The sequence below is a fragment of the Otolemur garnettii genome, unplaced genomic scaffold, assembly GCF_000181295.1.
Source record: "Otolemur garnettii isolate 467f Iridium unplaced genomic scaffold, OtoGar3 scaffold00027, whole genome shotgun sequence".
Lineage (NCBI taxonomy): Eukaryota > Metazoa > Chordata > Mammalia > Primates > Galagidae > Otolemur > Otolemur garnettii.
The window spans coordinates 17,767,171-17,787,692 of record NW_003852422.1 but is presented as its reverse complement, the minus strand read 5'-3'; the positions used below and the strand labels follow the sequence as shown (position 1 = coordinate 17,787,692).

At 45.7% G+C, this 20,522-nt stretch overlaps 1 pseudogene; it reads left to right on the top strand.

The window, feature by feature from the left end:
* The first annotated feature begins 18,304 nt into the window (after nucleotides 1–18,304).
* Nucleotides 18,305–19,044, top strand: LOC111724838 (annotated as a pseudogene).
* The last annotated feature ends 1,478 nt before the right edge of the window (nucleotides 19,045–20,522 follow it).

The window sequence follows — 20,522 nt, the reverse complement described above, 5'->3', positions numbered from 1 at the left end:
TTTTTTTGCAGTTTTTGGCTGGGGCTGGGTTTGAACCTGCCACCTCTAGCATATGGGGCCAGTGCCCTACTCCTTTGAGCCACAGGCGCTGTCCCCCAAGGGCTTCTTTTAGAAAAGCGTAAGCCCATTCCTGAGGACAGAGCCCTCTTGACTTAATCACTCCCCCAAATGTTTCACCTCTTAATACTATCACATTGGGAATTAAGTTTCAACATATCAATTTGAAGGGACACCGACACTCAGACCATGGCCCGACTGAAGTCACTGCTTCTTATGAACCTGCAGTCTGAACGTGCACATTGCTTAAGGGAGCAAAAGGCACCTGGGCTGGACTCGGACAGCGTCCCCCAGCCCTACCCACTGTGATCTGATTGGAACTTGGCCTTTGAGCAGGTCCAGTGTGGCAGGTCACAGACACTGCAGGAACGACATGGCATTTATTCTCTGGCTGTTGTGGAAAAGGGAGGAGGGGAACAGATGCCCCTGCTTCTCAAAAGACAGAGCTCAGGAAGAATTTCTGGACTCTGAGTCCAGGACAGAACTTTTGATAATCTTGGCCATGGCTGGTGGCTGCACTGCAGGGAACTTCACTGCCTCCAGCTCACCTGTGGGTGCTCCCTCCTATCCTGCAGCCTCTACCAGGTTACAGCCCCATGTGCTGGTTGATCCTTCTCCTGACAGCCAGACTGAGGGGAGGTGGCAGGCTGCAGGCTGGCCAGAGCTTCCCACTTCAGGTTTTCCAGTTTACCGACCAGCCAGGCCCCAGGCCTGGATTTCTGCTGAGGCAGGTGAACCCCTGGGACTTGACCTCTGCCCCCATGTCCCTCAGCAGGGCCAGTTGTCAAGGAGATGACAGGATTGAATTCCGAGTTAAGGGAACCAATCTTGTCGTTCTAATTTTATCTTCACTCTCTCTTCCTCCTGCGTTCCCTTCCTCCCATTTCTCCCTTTTGTCCTTTTTTAAAAATTGCGTGCAGCCAATAAAAGAATGGTGCTCATTTTCTAAACTGTGACCACATCATCATTTTATTAAAGCAAGACCTGTTTCTGGCTTTTAGAAAATCTCTGCTGTACATTTTCTTCTGCATATAATATACCCAGTACTGCCTTATATTGTCCACAGCTGCCAAGCATTTTGACAACTCACCTGTAATCATCACAACATCCTGGGAAGAATTTATTACCTCTAATTGTCTGAGGCCAAAAATAGATGTGAAAAGGAAAGGTTCACAGCTGACCAGTGATTGCTCAGGGCTTGGATCCCAGGTCACCTGGCTGTTTGGAGCTGGCCAGGACTTAGCACAGGATGTCTCATTGTTTGGGGCTCCCTAAGGCATCACATCTCAGGGAACAGGGCAGATAGACAGTAAGGTGCAAACAGCTGGGCTTGGAGCTCATCTTCGTGTCTCATTTAGATAATATTGATGTGGATACAGGTGATGCCTAGTACATGGGCTGTGACATCATCTGTCTAATTTGTCGGAAGCCGTCAGCTTTCCAGACCTAACCTGGAGATGGATGCTTCCTATTTCCCCTTTCAACATCCACTTGCTCCTATTCATTTTAGCACAATAAAAATATGCGTCAGTTCAGAAAAAAATATGTGAAAGTTCTAAAACTCCACTCATCAGGAAATCTTAGAAGGTTAGAAACTTGGAAAGAAAGAAAGAAAAACTCAATGGGTAGATTTGTGCTCTTCTTCTGGGAAGGTGATGAGGGATCAAGTCCACACAAACTGAGTCCTTTTCTGTTCAGCTGGTGCCTACAAAGATGAACCCCACCTTGTTCATTATCTTTGCACTGGGCAGTGCCAAAAAATTTGTTCTTATTTGCATTTTAGTAAAGGATAATTAGTTGGAAAGAGCTGGGATATCCCTCCTTCTTTCCCGGTTGGAATTTCCCTCTCCAGGTGTCACCACACCTCTTGTATACTCAAGAAAGAAGGATAAAAAGGCAAATCAAACCCACTATTCTTATAAATGTTATCTTTGACCCTGTGGATCCCCAAAGGCTTCCACAGTAGGGACTCCTGGTGGTCTCTGGATGATACTTTGAAAACTGTCGCCCTACCTATGCATACCTTTTGAAGAAAACGAATTTTAATTTATAAAATCTTTTAGAAAAGTGTGGAAGCTTTCAGCAGGGGAGAAGTTATTACTTGCACTTTCTGGATTGTTTCCATGTGGTTTAGGCAGCTACCTTGCATGTCCCATTACGGTTCAAATTTGGGAGTAGGCCTGGGCCTATCACAAATAAACTGTTATTAGAAGATCTTTTCCACGGACAAAGGTGAATCAAAGTCCAAGCCAAAAATTAGCAATATTTTGTACAGATTTGTGTCTGTGTGTGAAAGGGATGCATGGAAAACAAGTCGCTGGGGTGTGGGGAGAGGAGATACTCTTCTGATGGAATTATAAACTAAGGTTGGGGCTATATTTTCTCCCTCTCGAGATTTCATGGTATCTAATCCAGTAGCCACCTGGGGCTTCGGAGCACTTGAAAGATGGCAAAAGCCAAGTTGAGATGTACTAGAAATATAAAACACGCACTGGATTTTAAAAGACAGTCTAAAAAGTAGAAAATATCTCAAAAACTTTAAATATTGATTAAATGTTGAAGGGATATCTTGAATATATTGAGTCAAATCAAATATGTTATTAAAATTAATATCATAGCTAAGATCTCCTTCAGTCGGTGAGTGGATAAAAATCTGTGGGGCATCACGTAATAGAATATTATTCAGCATTAAAAAGAAATGAGATATTCAGCCCAGAAGAGACAAGTAGGAGCCCTTACTGTGTATCGCTGAGTGAAAGAAGACTGTAAGAGGCGGATTATTTAACATTCTGGAAATGGCAGAACTATGGAGACTATAGAAGGATCAGTGGCAGCCAGGGAGAGGTGGAGGGGAGGGGGCACAGAAGCCATTCTTCATGCTACTGTGACCGTGAGACATGTTTGTCATTCACCTCTTTGTCAAAACCTATAGAACTGTTCAACAGAGTGAAGCCTGATGCAAACCACGGGCTTTAGTCAATTGCAATGTACCATTATCCGTTCATCAGTTGTAACAACCGACCATACCAGGCCAGTGTGTGTGTGTGTGTGTAGGCTGGGCACGGTGGCTCACACCTGTAATCCCAGCACTCTGGGAGGTCCAGGCAGGTAGATTGCTGAGCTCAGGAGTTTAAGACCAGGCAGGTAGACTGCTGAGCACAGGAGTTTAAGACCAGCCTGAGCAAGAGTGAACCCCCCCACCCCCTGGTAAAAATGGAAAAACTAGCCTGGTGTCAGAGCGGAGGCCTGTAGTTGCACTTACTTGGGAGACTGAGGCAAGAGGATGGCTGGAGCCCAAGACACTGAGGTTGCTATGATGATGCCATTGCACTCTACCCTGGGTAACAGTGTGAGACTCTGTCTCAAAACACAAACAAACAAAAACCTACAAAGGTATTATACTAACGCAGGATGCCAACAGGGTGCAGTGTCTGTGTGTATGTGTAGGAACCCTGTATTTCCTGCCAATTGTTCTTTAAACCATCAAAAAGTGAACAGTATTATTAAAAATTTAATTTTACTTGTTTCTTTGTACTTTTGTTAATGTGGCTACTAGAAAAATGACATCCACGACTGACGTTTTGCGGCTTGCATTTTAGGTCTCTACCTGACAGTTACTCGCCTTTCCTGGGCCAGGGGATGAAGAGACAAGCGCTTGCAAAGGTTTATTGCTGCTACACCTGCCGGCCTGAGATCATTGGCAAGCGTGGAAACCAGAATCATTCGGGCCCAGGGAGACCCCCCAAACCCCCAGCTGATGGGCTCCATTTTTCCTGTGGCCCAGTTTGAGGGGACGTGGAGGGAATAACCAGAGAGAAGAGGTGCTGGATCCCCCTTTCTGCGGGCTGCGCAGCCCCACTGGGTGCCACGGTCCTTTGTGCAGCGGGACAGGTAAGGATGAGGGTCCTGGACCTCCGCCCTCCACTCCCAGCCTTCTGGAGGGGCCGGTGGGCAGCTACCTGGGGCCTGAGCACGGTCAGTGGTCACAGGTCCTGGCAACTCTAGAGGTGGTGATGACTCAGGCATGACCCTGGCCTGAGGTTCTGGGCAGGGGGTGCGCTTTCCCTGAAGTGCTGGGCTCCTGGGGGGGATCCAGGGTTGGTTCCATTCCAGTCTGTCCCTAGCTGGCTGCGAGATGCATTGCTAGCCCATGTGTTTAATCAGATTCCTGCAGTTTTGCAGGGAGGTCTGTGAGTGTGCCTTTTTCATACGTTCTAAATTAGGAGCTGATTGCCCCGAGGCACAGCCCCACAGTAGCGGCCCTTCACCCAGGACGTGCAGGAAAGAGGCACTCAGCCTATTCTGCTCTGGTACTACCCACCTCTGCAATTGGAAGGTCCGAATGCACGCTGGCACCCCTGTCCCCAGGGCTGATGCACTTACTCAGGGCTTGTCCAAATGTGGATTTGGGATCGTGGCAGCCTCCAGGCCCGGTGATGGGGTTAGAGGCCCCTTCATTCTGCAAATAGCCTCCTTTATTTTTCTTTTAAATTATTAAATACTCCAAACACACAGAAAAGCACAGAGAATAAAACTCTCATGTACCGCCCCCTCCAAGGTACAACAAACGTTAATGTTTTGTCATAAGGCTTCTGATCGCTATTTAAACAAACAAACCTTACAGATAGAGTTGGAAGCCCAGCACCCCCGCCCCCAACCCTCTCTTTGCTTTCTCTCTCCTCCTGGAAGGAGGCCGTCTCCTGATCCTACCAGACTCCCCTCCTACCCCGGTTTCATACATTATCTGTGACACAGCCATAAACTATATGTATGATTGTTTTTATCAATGTGCAATCAATATTTACTGGATGCTGCATGCACCTGCCACTGCTCTAGGCCTTGAGGAAAAGCAATGAAAAACAGGATCCCAGCACTGGAGCTTACATGCTAATGAGGAAGACAAATGAAAAGCATACAAACCCGGGACTAAGGGCATCAGGAGTGCGGCCTGCTCTCCCCCGGGTGGGTCATGTCTTCCTATCGTCTTAACTCCTCCTCAGTAGAGATTGTTTTTCCTGTGGGAGTCCCTTTGCCCTGGGTGGTAGACATTTATTTACAGACCAGGTTTCGCATCTGCCTCTGCTGAGAACGCTGGGGCTCATTGTTTCGTGAATAGTCTGTACAGGTACCTTAGCTTGGAATTCCACCACCACCCAGGTGGATTACATTTGGGCTTCACCTACATGGGAAGTCCAGTCTTGGATGTCAAGGTCACATGGAGACAGTCATTCCTGTGGTACACCAGGCAGATGGTTCCAATGTCTTTTCACCATTTCCCCTAGCCACCACTGAGGAAGCAGGTTTTCCGAAGGCCTGGAGAGAGGTCAGGCCTCAAGTCCACTCCTTACAGCATGCGAACCTGGGCTGCAGGCCTTGTGTACTATGACTGTGTCAACTGCAGGGACCAAAGTCCAGGACCAAGATCCCCCTCCAGGACCTTTGGACCCATTTGGAATTTTTTTTTTATGTTTCTGGCACCTGGGGAATGTTCTTTCTTTCTTTTCAGCTTGGCTATAAATTTAAAACCTTTTTTGGTTACATTTTATCCAGTGCTTCTATATGCTGGGAGGAGGAGTATTGTATTGTGTCAGCTCTGACCACTGTGCCATCAGGAATATAAACTATTCCTTTATTAGCTTGTCTCAGGCCTTAAATCCTCCCTCTCATCTCTAGCCGTGTGGCTAAGGCACTGATTTCAGAATCCTCTGGGCTTGAATTCCGGCTTCACCACTTACTAAGCACGGATCTGTGAAGAGTTCATTAACCTCAGTTTCCTCATCTGTAGAGTGAAGATAGTCACTTTTAAAACTGTTATTGTATGTAGTGTTAGTGTATTACTGACCTCCTTAGGGAGGGTACGTGGATTAGTTTTGGTAAAGAATTGTGCCTGAAACCTGGTAAGTGCCCTGTAAGTCCTGGCTACTATTATTTTTTTATTGGCTACTATTAGTTTTGTGTAAGGCTTTTATTGTTAGTTTGCTCCGAATAAAACAGTCCGGTCTTGCGAAATACAAACCATCGGCTTATTTCCATGTGTCCACTCTCTAGTGTGTTTCATTTATTTCATTCTTACCCAGCTGGCATTTTTGAGAAGCAAAAGGAGAAATCTAGAAGAAGGGAGCCCAGAAACCAGGCGAGCTGTGGTATAGATGGTGACTCTGGATGCTGGGATGTCCAGGTATGGTCCTGAAGGGAGTGATCTTACCAGTATGAGGGCCTAGAATTTCTTTGATAAAAATGTATAAATGACAAAAGTTTCAGATGTTGGCTCTCTCCTGTGATTTTGAGAAGGGAGTCTGTTTCTCTACTGGGGTCTTTTTCTGTATTTCTTTTTTTCCCAGAAGAGAATATTACTTCCCGTTAGATGGTGTCTGGTAAACATTTTAAGTATTCCTGTGGGATGCAGATGTGGCTGCGGAGTTTCTCCTCCCGGCATTATGAACTAAGTGCTCCAGTTCCAGGAGCCAAGCTTCCTATTGCTTTGCTGTAACCCAGTTGGATGCATCAGGCAGCAGAGATGTTTGCTACAAAAGGACATTCACTCTAGAAAGTCTGGGAATCTTGCCTTGGGCCCTGGTGTCAATGTTAGAGAGTAAGAATAACTGGCTAGGCCAGGTGAGGTGGCTCACACCAGTAATCCAAGGACTCTGGGAGGCTGAGGCAGGTAGATCACCTTAGTTCTAGACAAGCCTGAGCAAGGGCGAGACCCCACTTCTACTAAAAATAGGAAAAACTATCCAGGCATCATGGCAGGCGCCTGTAGTCCCAGCTCCTTGGGAGGCTGAGGCAAGAGGATTGTTCTAGCTCAAGAGCTTGAGGTTGCTGTGAGCTATGATGCCACCGCACTCTACCCAGAGACTCTGTCACAAAACAAAACTGGATGCATAGACTTCTAGTTCATGCTTGGTGGAAAGCCAGTGTTAGCAAGGGTGGACTTCGTCCCTCCAGTATCAAGTATTCATTGTGTACATACTCCATTCCAAACAACACCCAAAAGCAACTGTTCTGGCCAGTGTCCTGGATCTTCCTAGACCAGTCCTGGAATGATTTAGTGTAGGCAAACATGCACACACAATAGAATTGGAAGCACACCACACACACTAATGTGTATCTTGCTTAACATCATGTCCTGTAGGTCTTCCATACCAGTACATACAGTGTGTTAAACCTGCTTCATAGACCACTGCGTGAATATACCATAACTTAGATCAATAATCCTCTATTGTTGAACATTTAGGTTGTTCTCAATCATTAATTATTGTCAAAAATGGCTGTAATGTATAAATTATAGACATATTGTATCACAGAACACATTACTGGATAATATCCTAGAAGTAGAACTATTGAGTCTCCCTTCCCCGCACCGACGAGGATTTTTTAAAACAATCTGCACACATCTTTTCTCAAGGTGTCAAGAAGCAGAGACGCATGTGATTAAATGAACCTATGGGACATTGGAGGGCAGCGTGGCAGAGAACACTAGCCTGGAGTGGGGTCCCAAGACCTTTATTTCAGTCAGAAAACTAGCTGGGTGACCTTGGGCAAGTCTTTTAACTTCTCTAAACCTTTGTTTCTTAATTTATAAAGTGGATCATAGGATGAGTTAGGAGGTTCATGAACCTGGGCACCTTTTTAGAGCATTTACTGTCCTGAGGTCCCGTGGAGCTTTTCCCCACTACACCTTAGCTTCTCCTTGCTGAGATATGTGAGGTCTTGGCTGAAAGTTCTACTAATGCCTGAGGGTTTCGCCCTCCATGGCCAGCTTCCCCTTTGTAGGAACATGCAGTAGGTGAGAATGGGCCTGGTGGCTGAGGAGTCTAACCAGCTCCATGACATGGGAAGTCGTCTTCTCGTATAGAAGAAACTCACTCCATTGTTAAGTGGATAAACCCAGCGTGAGGGTTTGGGTTTACAAAAAAGGGCAAAAGGCCATTTCCCCTCTTTTACACAGAAGACCTTTTATAGATAAACATATCTTCCCTGTGTTCAACTTTCAAAGTTGACTTAGTCTCTCTAAGCTCCCTTCCTTCCTGTGGCCAGTGTTTGCTCAGAAGGGTGGTGGGCCAGCTGGGGGAATCCCAGGCAGACAGAGGAGAGAGAATTGTTGGTGGGAAAGATTAGGCTAATCCCTGTAAACCAGCAGGGCCATTAGAGAAATCTTTTCTTAGGATTTGTCTGTGGTGTGGTTGTGATAGAAACCATTTATTACCCACAGTAAGTGCTGAGCCCCCCGAGAGTCAGGTTGTTAGAGACACCTACCTGAGTGTGGCCACCAAGTCAAGACCTGAGCAGCCAGGGTGACTACTTGGGCCAGAAGCCCTAAACCTTTCAGTGATCGGCAGAGATAACTTGTGGCAGAAGAAGGAGAACTTAGTTAACAGGAGACTACTCTTAGTGGGTAACGGAAGTGTAAACAGAACCTTAAATAACAAACTTTGCTAATAGTTCCTCTTTATAAGTAATCAAGCTCAAGTTCATGCTTGAGCCTACAGGAATGATTAGGGAAGGGTAGGCGTATATGCATGGACAGAGTGGGACAGGCTTTTAGGAAGGGGATTTGGCAGAGGAAATTTGACAAAGTTGAGAAACTCAGATGAATAGAATTGTTGTATAGAAGCTTCTTAAAAGTCTCATCTTTTACCTGAATCTTTCTCCATTCTCAAACTGGCTTGTTATCATGGACACGTTACCATTTTTCTTAATGTCCAGGCTAGGAAGCATCTCAACACTCACACGATCCTGGGATGGGAAGGGGCTTGGCTGGCTCCTTTGAAGGAGGGTTCTTTCTGCCGCCAGGCCATCTGAGACAGAGCCTCCCAGTCCTTGCAGGCTGCTAGAGGAGGTCTGCCACCCTGGTCAGCCCTGGAGACTCTGCCTCTGGGTACTAAGTATGTCTCCTGGAAGAGATACGCTAGGACAATCCTAGAAGCTCAGTGTACAGGAAACCGGTATCTGGATCAGACTCACCACAGCCACCACATGAAACTTGATGATTCTTGTTTCTAGAGCTTTCTTACATGATCGTGCCCCCTTTTTCCCTGGAAGCACTGAGTCTGTCATCGCAACCCATTCTCCTCATCTCCATCCATGTTGCCTCAGTCATTCTACGCAGACAGACCCCTAGGCATTGGTGCCTCTGGTTGGCCCTTGAGTGATGCTAGTCCGGGGCTCTCTCATGCTGCTAAGTAGCTTCCTCATACCTGCATCTGCCCCATGTCCAGATGCTGGGCTCAGAGACTAAGGCTTTGGAAAAAGAACTACCAAGTCTCTTGTAAGGGGTCAACCTTGGGCTTACGCAGGGAGCCATTGTCAGGGCGAAAGGCTCTTTGTGCAGCCACAGCCACCCCCTCCCCCTGTCTTATGTGACTGTCCTCTCTTTGATTTCTTTCCAGCCTGTGGCTTCTCTACCGCAGTATCACCATGTGGCTGACATCACTCACCAGGGGGTGGCAGGGATGACACAGCCTTTCCTCCTTGCCGCTTGCCCTGTTCTGCTTTAAGTGGGTGTCTGACTCTACAGCTTGGCCCTTTTCACATTGTCACTGACCTTCCTAACAGCCCAGCCCTGCTCATGGTGTCTCTGAGGACAGGAGAGCCTTCAAGTCCCCACCTGGCAGGGCTGTCCTCAGGGAACACTCAGTCTGATTGCTGCCTCCCCAAGGCTGTTTGCTGGGATCACTGGAGTCTGGATCTGTAAGGTCACATTTCTCAGAAGCAGGCTTATTCACTGAGACGTGGGCAATGTGGGCTCAGCTTTCTGGTCCCCCCGTAATCCTTCCCGTCCTGCTCTACGTCAGGCCTCTTCTTCCAGTCTCCAGAATCTCTACCCGGGCCTGGGAATGTCAATTCAAATTTGGTAGGATGCCCGTGGGGCTCTGCAGAGCAGCCTTCTCAGCCTCACACTCCCGCCACATTTAGATCCTTGGTAGGTGGAATTGGGTCTCAGTGCCAACTGGACAGAACCCGGAAACCCTAAAGAATAAGAGCCCTCACTTCCAGGAAGTAGTGAGGGTTTAAGGTGCCATAGCTTGCCTGTCTCCTCTGTTGCTAATCCCCAGAGCTCGGCTTGTTTTCTGTGTTCTGACATTTTCCTGGCTACAGCCCCCAGGAAGATGGCCTTCCGATTGATACATCGTACCTCCTACCTACGGAAGCCTTCTTGCAGGCCTCTGGCCAGGGACTGCTCCCAGTGCTGCTGGGTCACCTTTGGCCAGAGCCCCAAAGCAACCCCCTCCTCCCTTCCATTGTCTGTCCTCTCATACTCTGATGACAAGGAGGCATGCCATGAGGATCCTGCAAGGCCGGACTATGACAACATCTGCTGCCTTCTGGGCATTTTATGTACTTGCTGGAGCAGGTGATCAACCTGGGAAATCTCTGGCTGCAGTGCCATTGGGCCACAGCTGGCCCTGTTGGTGACCTTTCCCACTGCCTTCCTGCAGACACAAAATGATCCCCAGAGACGGCTGTCAGCTGTAGCAGCCACCAGGTGAAACCAGGTTCCGGTTTTGCTGAAGAGCCTCACCTTGTCTCCGTGCTGTGTCGGGGTGGGGGGTTTGCTAGGACCAGACAATGCCTTCCTCTTTGTTTTCCTTTCCAGCTCCATTTCTCTGCCTTTTCCTGACTTTGTTCTTTGTTAGAAAGGTCCAGAGTGGCAGAGCGGTGGCTGCTGTTGTGCAAGGCATGTAATTTTGACCCCTTCTGCTCCTAAAAAAATCAATACTCCTTTTGAGTCTCTGTGAAGAGCGTTTTATAGACTCCCTCTGAGCAGCCCCAATCTGTAAAAGCTGATATTATCTGGTGACCCTTGTCATACTTACACACTTTTCTTTTTTTCAAAATATTTCCAGAACCTCACCTTCCCATACAACTGAGACTCTGCTGCCGTGCCTGCTTTGTGATGTGCAGGCGTGGTGCATCTTACCTGCCGGTGTGGAGGGAAGAGCCCCTTATGTACATGCCAGAGGTCACTGGCGACACAGTTGCCCTCAGCAAGAGTGGAACAAGAGTAGGATGACAAATTCAACACGAGAGGGGAGCTCAGCCAAGGGCCTGCCGCCAGGTTAGAGAAAACTCCATTAGCTTGAGAATGTCCATCACCCATTGTCCGTCCAGGCTTCAGCAATGTCAACTGGAAGATAGAAAGTACCTAGGTTTGACCCTTCCTGTTTTACATGTCACATCCCAAGAGGAGAAACAGCAATCCCCACTGAATTGCAAAATTCCAGAGCTAGGAGAGACTTTGAAGGTCACTTAATCCAGATGTCATGAACTGGTGGCTAAAGAGTCCCTGTGATAGACATGTCTCTTTTTTTTAACCTGCATTGTGTGTCAGTTCATTTCCCCATTTGTTTGTGTTAAGCCCAATTTATTGTCAGTATTTAAGACCGAGAGATTTTAAATAAAAATAAAGTTCAAGGGGTGTTCAACTCCAGGCTCCATTCCAAAGGGGCAACTAGGAGAGGGCTGTCTTGCTCACAGTGCATCCTACATGGAGGCTTTGGGTTTGCAGGTGGGTCCCCCCAATCTAGCCCCTCCCACTTTCATATACACAGACACACAGGTTCCTAGTAGGTGAAGTGACTTCCCATGGTCTCCCAGGGACTAAGTGGCATAAATGAGCTCTTGCTGAGTTCTCCCTGGTTGCTGAGAACTGTCTGTCCCACTGTACAAGTTCCTTAAGTTGCTCTTGGTTCCAAATCTTTAGAATTTTCTGGTGAAGTGGCCTACAGAGCCCTCTTCTTTACTCCTGAGGTTGCCCCCGTATAGCTGGGGCAGGCCATTCTCTGGCTTCTGAGTTTGCTTTTCCCTAAATATTATTCTTTCCTTAGTACATTCAAAAAGGTATGATAGGAGTTTGTTACCACTAGATCTGCAAGAAATGCTGAAGAAAGTCTGTCAGTCAAGTTGAAATAAAAAGAAGCTGGAAAATAATTCAAAGCCATAGGAAGAAAAATAGCTCTCCAGTAAAGGGGAAAAATAAGGGCCAGTGTCATAGTTTTGACTTATGAATTCACATTTATTTTCTATATGATTTAAAAAAGTAATTCTACTGTAAACTAGAGAAAATTACACAGAAGGACATCAATCAGTCATAATTCTACCACTTGGAGAAAACTGCTGGCAGCAACTTATTTGGCTTTCTGGTCGTTTTAATAATTGATTGAATCTTATTCTGTATACCGTTCCATTCCTTGTCTGCTGCGCTCCACGCTATATTGGGGGATATTCTTTCATGTCACTGTAGTCCTTTTTACAGCAAATGTCCCTAATGGCTGGTAAGGCTTCCACAGCATGGATAGGCCACAGCGGATGGGCCTGTCTGTGTGTGTGGCGGGGTGGTGTCAGCCACACTGGAGGGATAGGCCCACCTTGGGCAACACTGTGAGACGTCTTTCCTCCCTCTCTCATTCTGTAGCATCTGTCCTCAGATCTCACTTTGTATTGCAAGGCCTAAAAGTTCATGAGGTTCCTTGATGTCTCTGAGTTTCACAAAGGCCTACCTACGAATTCTCTGCTCTCTCCAGGTATACAACAGGGAAACCTTTCTCTAACCTGGCCCACTGCACCCCACCCAGTCCTCAGTCGAATGCGTCTCTTGTCCTTGCCAACCCGAGATGTTATTCAAACAAACCAACCACATGCTCCTGTGGGAACCAGGAGGCTTCTCGCCCTCGTGTTACTACAAAGCTTGCCTCTCACAGCCCCCGCTAGTTCACTCTGCACCAGAAAGCACCCCCATGTGATTTCTGCATGGAATGTGCTATCTTCCTCCCCTTTGCTGTCAGTCTATGTGTCTAGTAAACTGCTGTCAACCTCGTCTGTCAAGGTCAGGTCTTTAGCCAAGCTCAGAATCCTCGCACAGGAATCCCACTTTCCCCAACGGGATGAAGAGGAGGTGGAGATGGGTATGACTTTCTAGCTCTAATCCACCCCTGCTATATATGACGTTAGACATGGAAAGAAAGCTCATTCCTTCCAGTATGAAGCTTTTAAGAAGTTTAAATATTGGCTTTCGTGTCTATGAAGGGCACATTTTAATACAGCTCAGTATTTGATCGATGTCAGAAGAGAAGAGAGTGCTACTGAGGCCTAGGAAGGGGGAGAGAGGAGAAACCCCAACTCAGCAGCGACGTGTGCCCCTAAACATACTGGTTGGCTGGTGACTTGCGTCATCTTCAGTCCGTGACTGTATTCAGGAGTTGGGTGGCCCATTTTTGCCACTTGCTGAGTGCTTTTGGGCAAGGTCACCTTCCTTATGTCCGAAATAGAAAACCAATGCCCAGTCCTCTCGGGCCACCACCCAACGTGCCGCACACGCTCTCTTTCCCTCTTCCCATCTCTCTCATTCTCCCAGCACCTACCAGGCCCCTTGCTTCATTTAGTGACGAGTCAAAGAGCACTAATCATGTGCCAGGGACTGTGCCAGGTGCCTTGCCTTAGTTGAAATATGCTTATAAAGTTAAAAAAAAAGATCTTGTTTTTCAATGTAGCAGAAAGGGCATTGTATTGAACTTCAAATAGACCCGATTCCAATCCTGATATTCAGTACTTGAGCAGCACTAGGTGGAAGTATAGCAGTGAACCAAGCAGAGAGTATTCTTGCTTCTCACTCTTACTAGCTGTGTGACTTTGGCCGGCTTTTTAACCTCTCCGACCTTCAGTTGTCTCATCTGCACAAAGGGAACATTGACACTTACCTTGGGGTGGTTGTGAGGATTGTTGATAATCCAGTGAATTGTTTGTTGACATACCTGGTCACCACTCCCTCTGCCCCATAAGTGCTAAAAGATATGACAATTCCTTCTGTACCACGTGGCTTTACAGACATCAGTGTCTGCACCTGCCCACCAGTATTGCGTTTCTCCATATTAGATTACAGATTCAGACATCAGAGCCTTGTACCTTTTTAAAATAAATCCAGCACCTGACACTTAGGCACTTTTGAATGTTTGCTGAGAACTCCCAGAGCAATGTCTGAGCTTGTTAATGACTAGTACATGGGAATGAGTACGTCCAAAGCCATGCCACCTGCCACAGCAGTCACTTTGGCCATCCAGCGGGGCCACTGTCCCTCAAGGCTGGCCCAGAACTTGGCTCTTGGCCTTGTTTCTGAGCCATCCTTGAATCATCTCCCAAAACCTATTTCTTTCCTTTGTCAGATGTCAAAATTTCAACCCAAACAATATGTACCGCCTTCTTTAGTCGTAAGTCTTAATTCCGAATCTATCAATACCAAAGACATACATTTACCTTGTTATTATCTGACAAATAGCCATGGCCAAACCCACCCTCAAGGCTGGAAAATTGTCACCTTTGAGAATTATCAAAAAAAAAAATTCAACACACAATGAAAGATACCAGAAGTGATATTAATATATTTGTAACAATGGGGGTGTCATTAGAAAAAGAAAGTAACTTAAGGGAAAGTCTTTTCCTTTAAATGAATAATAATAATAAACCCCCCGTTGTCCCATTGCTTATAGTTACTGTGTATGTCTCAGGGAATAGGGAGAAGGAAGGAGGGGTTCAAAGAAGTAAGGATGCAGTGTCTAGAAATAGGAAGACCCAACGTAGCTTGCGTGGCAATCATTCTCCGTGTTTCCTGATTCTTGATTTCCTCCACTTGTGCTACAGAGAGCCACAAGCCTTCCTAGTGGCTTGTTTTCTAGTTTTTTCCCCAAGGTAGTTGATGCACATACCTCCTCTGACCAGACATTTCCCAGGGGTGGTGGGCAGCCTCAGAACCTATGCAATGGAGATGGAGTTTGTGGACTATCCACTCTCCTTGCTTCTTCTCTTTCCTACTGGTGGAAAGAGCATTATGAATTCTAATCCAGTGTGACCCATTCTCGAACTCTGCAGCTCAGTTCGCACATGTGCTAAATGAAAGGGGAGAGATATGTGCCTTGCATATCTTCCCAGGTTGTTTTGAGGATGGAGTGATATAATCCATGAGAAAAACCACGCATCCATCTATCCATCCATCCCTCCACGTATTGAGCTCTTTGGGCTCCCACCAAGCACAGCGGGGAAAGTGTAGATATAGAATTCAATCCCATCAAGAGCTATAACCAGCTCTGTCAGGAGGAGAACCAGAGAAGAGCAACTAGAGACCTTTGAGCTTTGGTTTTGTAAATGCTCTGTATGTTTCTAAACTGCTGGTAATTGTATCTTTTCTTTCTTTTCATTCATTGTTAAAAGGATGAAATCTCCATACTGACAGAGAGGCATCTCTTGTGGGAAAGGCAGCTGGGCTAGGACAAAATCAGCCTGTGGTCTCGAATGCCCAGGCAGTCCTGAGGCCTGGGAGCTCTCTGGAGGATGACCTTTGCTAGTGCCCTTTCCTCTTTTGCAAACCCCAATACTCTACTAGAAGATGAGCTTCTTACTTCTCTGGGCGAAATGGAAAAACAAAGGGGCATGTGAAGGTGGATGCACCTGTGTGTGTGTGTGTGGGGGGGGGTTATCCCTGGGAAGAACCAGCTTAGCTTCATTGATGAGGATCCCAGGATGAAGCCTCCCAGCTTCCCTTCTCTTGATTGACAATTGGTCCCAAGACCTGATTGCTTTGTCTGGCGCTCACACCCTGCCCCTCTATACCTGGGTTCTCGGGGACAGGAGAGTTGCTAGGAGCCCCTAAAGGAAGATTAGGAAGAGGTGAAAAGGTAAGGCCTAGGGCAGTGTTTACTCTCCCACGGCAGCCTGGGTGCCAGAGGGAATGAACAGGGAGGCGGCAGATAAGGGTAATCAGCACGACAGGCTCATTGCTTCAGAGGGACACTGGTTACAAGCCTATTAAACCCCAGGAATGTTTTTTGATAAAGGGAAAAATCATGTGGTATTTTTCACTGTTGAATTCCCCCAGAAAATCAAGTCTTTCCAGAAGATGGCTTGACATTGTCTGTAAACACAATTAGTCTGGGGCTCCTGCCACATGGTAGTAAAGATGCCTTCACAGAAAGCAGAAGGAGATTAAATGATTACATTAGTAGAGCAAATATATGTATGATAAAGTTTTATGAGCTCTTTTTCCAAGAAAGGGGCTCTGCAAAAGCAATATTTTATTAGCCTCGTTCAAAGGCTTGGGGAAATGTAGCCTCCCTTATTCAGCTTGGGAGTTTGTGACCATATTTATCTATTCATGACTTATCTTTTTAAAAATTGTTATTATTTTTCAAGAAAATTCAAAGCAAAATCATATTGGGATTATTAACGTTATTTAGTGTGGAATCTTTAAATATCTTATTTTATGCCACATGTGCTTCTCTTCAAGGCAGTGGCTCAAAAATTTCTTCCATAATATCCAAAATATTATTGTAGCAAAGCAAATGTTAAAATATTAAAAGGATGTGATCTCTTGCTGAGATTATGAGATTCTCTTTTTTATAGGGTTTTAAGAGTTGGTGTGTTGACTCAGAGAACAGGATAAAAGCTGATGGATGGGCTAAAATATGTGCTGGGCACCCCTGTCAACTTTTCCATATGCACAACTCTTAAAGAAAATTAGAACTGCTGTTCTAGGAGCCCTACTTGAACCTCAGAGTTTATAATTCAAGATAGGCAAAAGTGCCTATAGGCAACATGGTATTCTTTTTTTTTTTTTCTCAGTTTTTGGCTGGGGCTGGACTTGAACCCACCACCTCTGGCATATGGGGCCAGTGCCCTACTCCTTGAGCCACAGGCGCTGCCCTAAAATTTTTCTTACTTTTTCTTTTTTTGGCCAGGGCTGGCTTTGAACCCACCACCTCCGGCATATGGGGTTGGCGCCCTACCCTTTTGAGCCACAGGCACCACCCTGCTATTCTTATTATACTGCTAAATTAATGTAATGCAAGCTCATTTTTGACATTAGGTAAAAAAAATTGTGCATTTATACCCAGTGGTTGAAAATGAAATTATGGTATGCTAGTGCCCGTCATCACTGGTCTTTCTGTTAGTTGAGGAAAATATCCTAAATGAAATGTTTGTTTTTTTGAGGGACAAGACGAATTTGGAAGGTTGGGGAAGGGATGTTCTTGGTTTTTCAGACTTTTATCCTGATGATCAGGAGGCAAATATAACAGCCAGCATATCATTGCCTTTCATTTCTAAAAGGTATAAACTGTTTCCCAAAGATGCCTTCACTGAAATACTTCATAACTCCTGCTCATCTGCATTAGTCACTTACTGATGCATAACAAATAACTGTAAAACCTAGTGGCTTAAAACATCAATTTACGTTTCTTATCCCACATAATTCTGTAGACCAGAAACTCAGGAGTGACTTTAGCTGGGTGGTTCTAGCTTGAAGTCTTTCATGAGGTAAGATGACGATAGGGACTGTAGTCATCTGATGGCTCGACTGGGTCTAGGGGATCTCTATCCATGATGGCGCACTCTCATGACCAGCAAGCCAGTGCTGGCTCTTGGGAAGGAACCTCAGTGCTTCATGACAATTGGGCCTCTCCATAGAGCTTCTTTTGTTCCATGTGGCATGGCAGCCAGCTTCCCTCCAGAGTTAATGATCCAAGGAGAACAAGGAGGAATATCTTTTATGACCTAGCCTCAAAAGTCATACTCCATCATCTCTGCAATACCCTGGTAGTTCTGCAGGTCAGCTTTATGTGGCAAGAGAGTACAAAAAGATGGAAATACCAAGAGGTGACAGCCATCGGGTACCATCTCAGAAGTTGACTGTGATATTAACTTACCCGGATCTTCTTCACCCTATCTTCCACCCACTGTTACAGTATTTTTCCAAACATTGTTCTGTGGTTTTCCTCGAGATGTTAACAGATATTTGGCAAAAACAATGATCTACCCCTATTTTACCCTCAGTGTGTGCATACACGCACACATCCCACCACAACCACAACAATCTTCTGTGGTCAAAAGAAACATGGTCAACTACATTTGGAGTTTCATCATTCACTTGGTGTCATAGAAGCTCTAAAGTGTACTTGTGGAAGGAAATATGTTTAACTTTGACCTAGTATTTCTTACTCTCATTTGACCTTGAATTCTCCTTCAAGGACTATATAGTCATCTTTCCAAAACACCATGTTCAGAGGACATAACTGAGTCTGGGGTTGCTCCAAATTAGGGCTGATCTATCTTTAAGTTGGCTAGTTAGTCTCCAAAGAGGTTTCTATGGGCTCTCACAGCCCTTGCAGTACACTGAGCTCCACAGAAACAGTGCTGAGGCAAGTGAGAGCCAGACAGACACTGGGCAATTTTGTGCCTCACTGAGGAAAAATTACTAAACATGGACAAAGGAGATCCTAAGAAGCCAAGAGATAAAATGTCATCATATGCATTCTTTGTGTTGGGAGGAGCACAAGAAGAAGCACCCAGATGCTTCAGTCAACTTCTGAGAGCTTTCTAAGAAGTCCTTAGAGAGGGGGAAGACCATGTCTGCTAAAGAGAAAGGAAAATTTGAAGATATGGCAAAGGTGGACAAGGCCTATTATGAAAGAGAAATGAAAACCTATATCCCTCCTAAAGGGGAAACAAAACAGAAGTTCGAGGATCCCAATGCACCTAAGAGGCCTCCTTTGGCCTTTTTCTTGTTCTGTTCTGAGTATCGCCCACAAATCAAAGGACAACATCCCGGCCTATCCATTGGTGATGTTGCAAAGAAGCTGGGTGAGATGTGGAATAACACTGCTGCAGATGACAAGCAAAGGCTGCAAAGCTGAAGGAAAAATACGAAAAGGATACTGCTGCAGACCGAGCTAAAGGAAAGCCTGATGCAGTGAAAAAGGGAGTCGTCAAGGCTGAAAAAAGCAAGAGGATGAAGAGGATGATGATCAAGAAGAACTGGGTTTGTTTTCCTTGTCTGTAAAGCATTTAACCCCCCCATACAACTCACTCACTTCAAAGAAAAAAATTAAAATATAAGGCTGTGTAAGATTTGTTTTTAAACTGTGCAGTGTCTTTTTTTGTATAGTTAACACACTACCAAATGTGTCTTTAGATAGCCCTGTCCTGGCGGTATTTCGATAGCCACTAGACTTGCCTGGTACAGTATGAAGTTGTAAATTGGCATGGAAATTTAAAGCGGGTCCTTGTAGGTGCACAGCACAAATTAGTTATATACAGGGATGGTAGGTTTTTCATCTTCAGTTGTCTCTGATGCAACTTGTACAAAACAATTGCTGTTCTGTTAACTGAATACCACTCTGTAATTGCAAAAAAAAAAAAAAGGTTGCAGCTGTTTTGTTGACATTCTGAATGCTTCTAAGTAAGTGTAATTTTTTGTTTAAGAAGAGGTTTCTATGGGTCTGTGATATTTTGGGGTGATTCCAGTGGGGTGAGGAGCCAGCCACACTTCCCCCTCATTTATTGCAGTTTCAATATGAAGCCTTCTCCTGGTCCTCACAATCATAAGATTTCAGGTAAAGTCATTCAAGAAATAGTTAAGGATCATTCTGCAACCCATTTGTGTTAGGAGGAGTGTCTCCATTTTGATGTCATATCACTTCTAAATAAAGGAAAAGGAACATGGTGTTATCAACCTTCCTGAAGCACCTTGGATCTTAGGAAGGTAGACTAGAGTCAGGGTCAAGAACACAGGTTCTGGGGCCCCCAGGGCTCACTTCCCAAGCCCGCTGTAACACGTGTGTCCCTTTCACTTTTTACGACTTGGTTTCTCTTTCTGCCAAATGAGAACATTAATAAAACTCACCTCACAGAGCTGTGCTGAGTAAATGATCTGAAGCTTATAAAGTCAGCAGCCCAGAATCTGGTCCATAGTGAGCAATCAATAAACACGAGCTCTTGTCATACAGGAGGATGTTTATTTGAAAAGCTGGTGGTTCTACAGTCCCTACAAAAAAACTTCATATCTCTGTGTTACAGAATAACAAGCAGGGAGGTAGAAACAGCCTTGACCAGCAAGGAATACAGGAAAAACTAAGCATTGGAAGAAGAGGTCAGTGGAAGAGCCAGGAGGCAGGAAGGGGCCTGCAAAGGGGCAGGCCTGGGTCAGGGATATGCTTCTAGCAGCCTGGTGACTCATCATTGTACAGGGTTGGTACAGCCTGATTACTGAGTCGCAGAGTTAAAGAAGTGTCACAGATTAGCCAGCCCGAAGTCTCATTTGATAGTTAAAGGAACAGAAATCTATAGTGCGGTAAGCATGCTGTCAAGGTCCCATGGATTGTCAGACACGAACCTAGACTCAGAGGACTGGGCCCTGGGCCATTTTGTGCCAATAAAATTTGTCTTATGTGAATTTTAATATCTTTTGCTAAGGCAAAACTTTCCTGATAGTGTAGGACCCAAGGCATTCTCTTACATTGATGCTGTGTGCTGTATCTGACAAACCCACATTCTAACAAGTGTCATGGACCAACTGGGGCACAGTACTTGATTGTCAGAAGAGATGTCTACTGAGAATGGGGTTAGAGCCTCATAGCAGCCGAAACATGAGGGGAACCTGGTTCTCTGGGTTGTTATGACACCATTCGGATTTGTTTCTT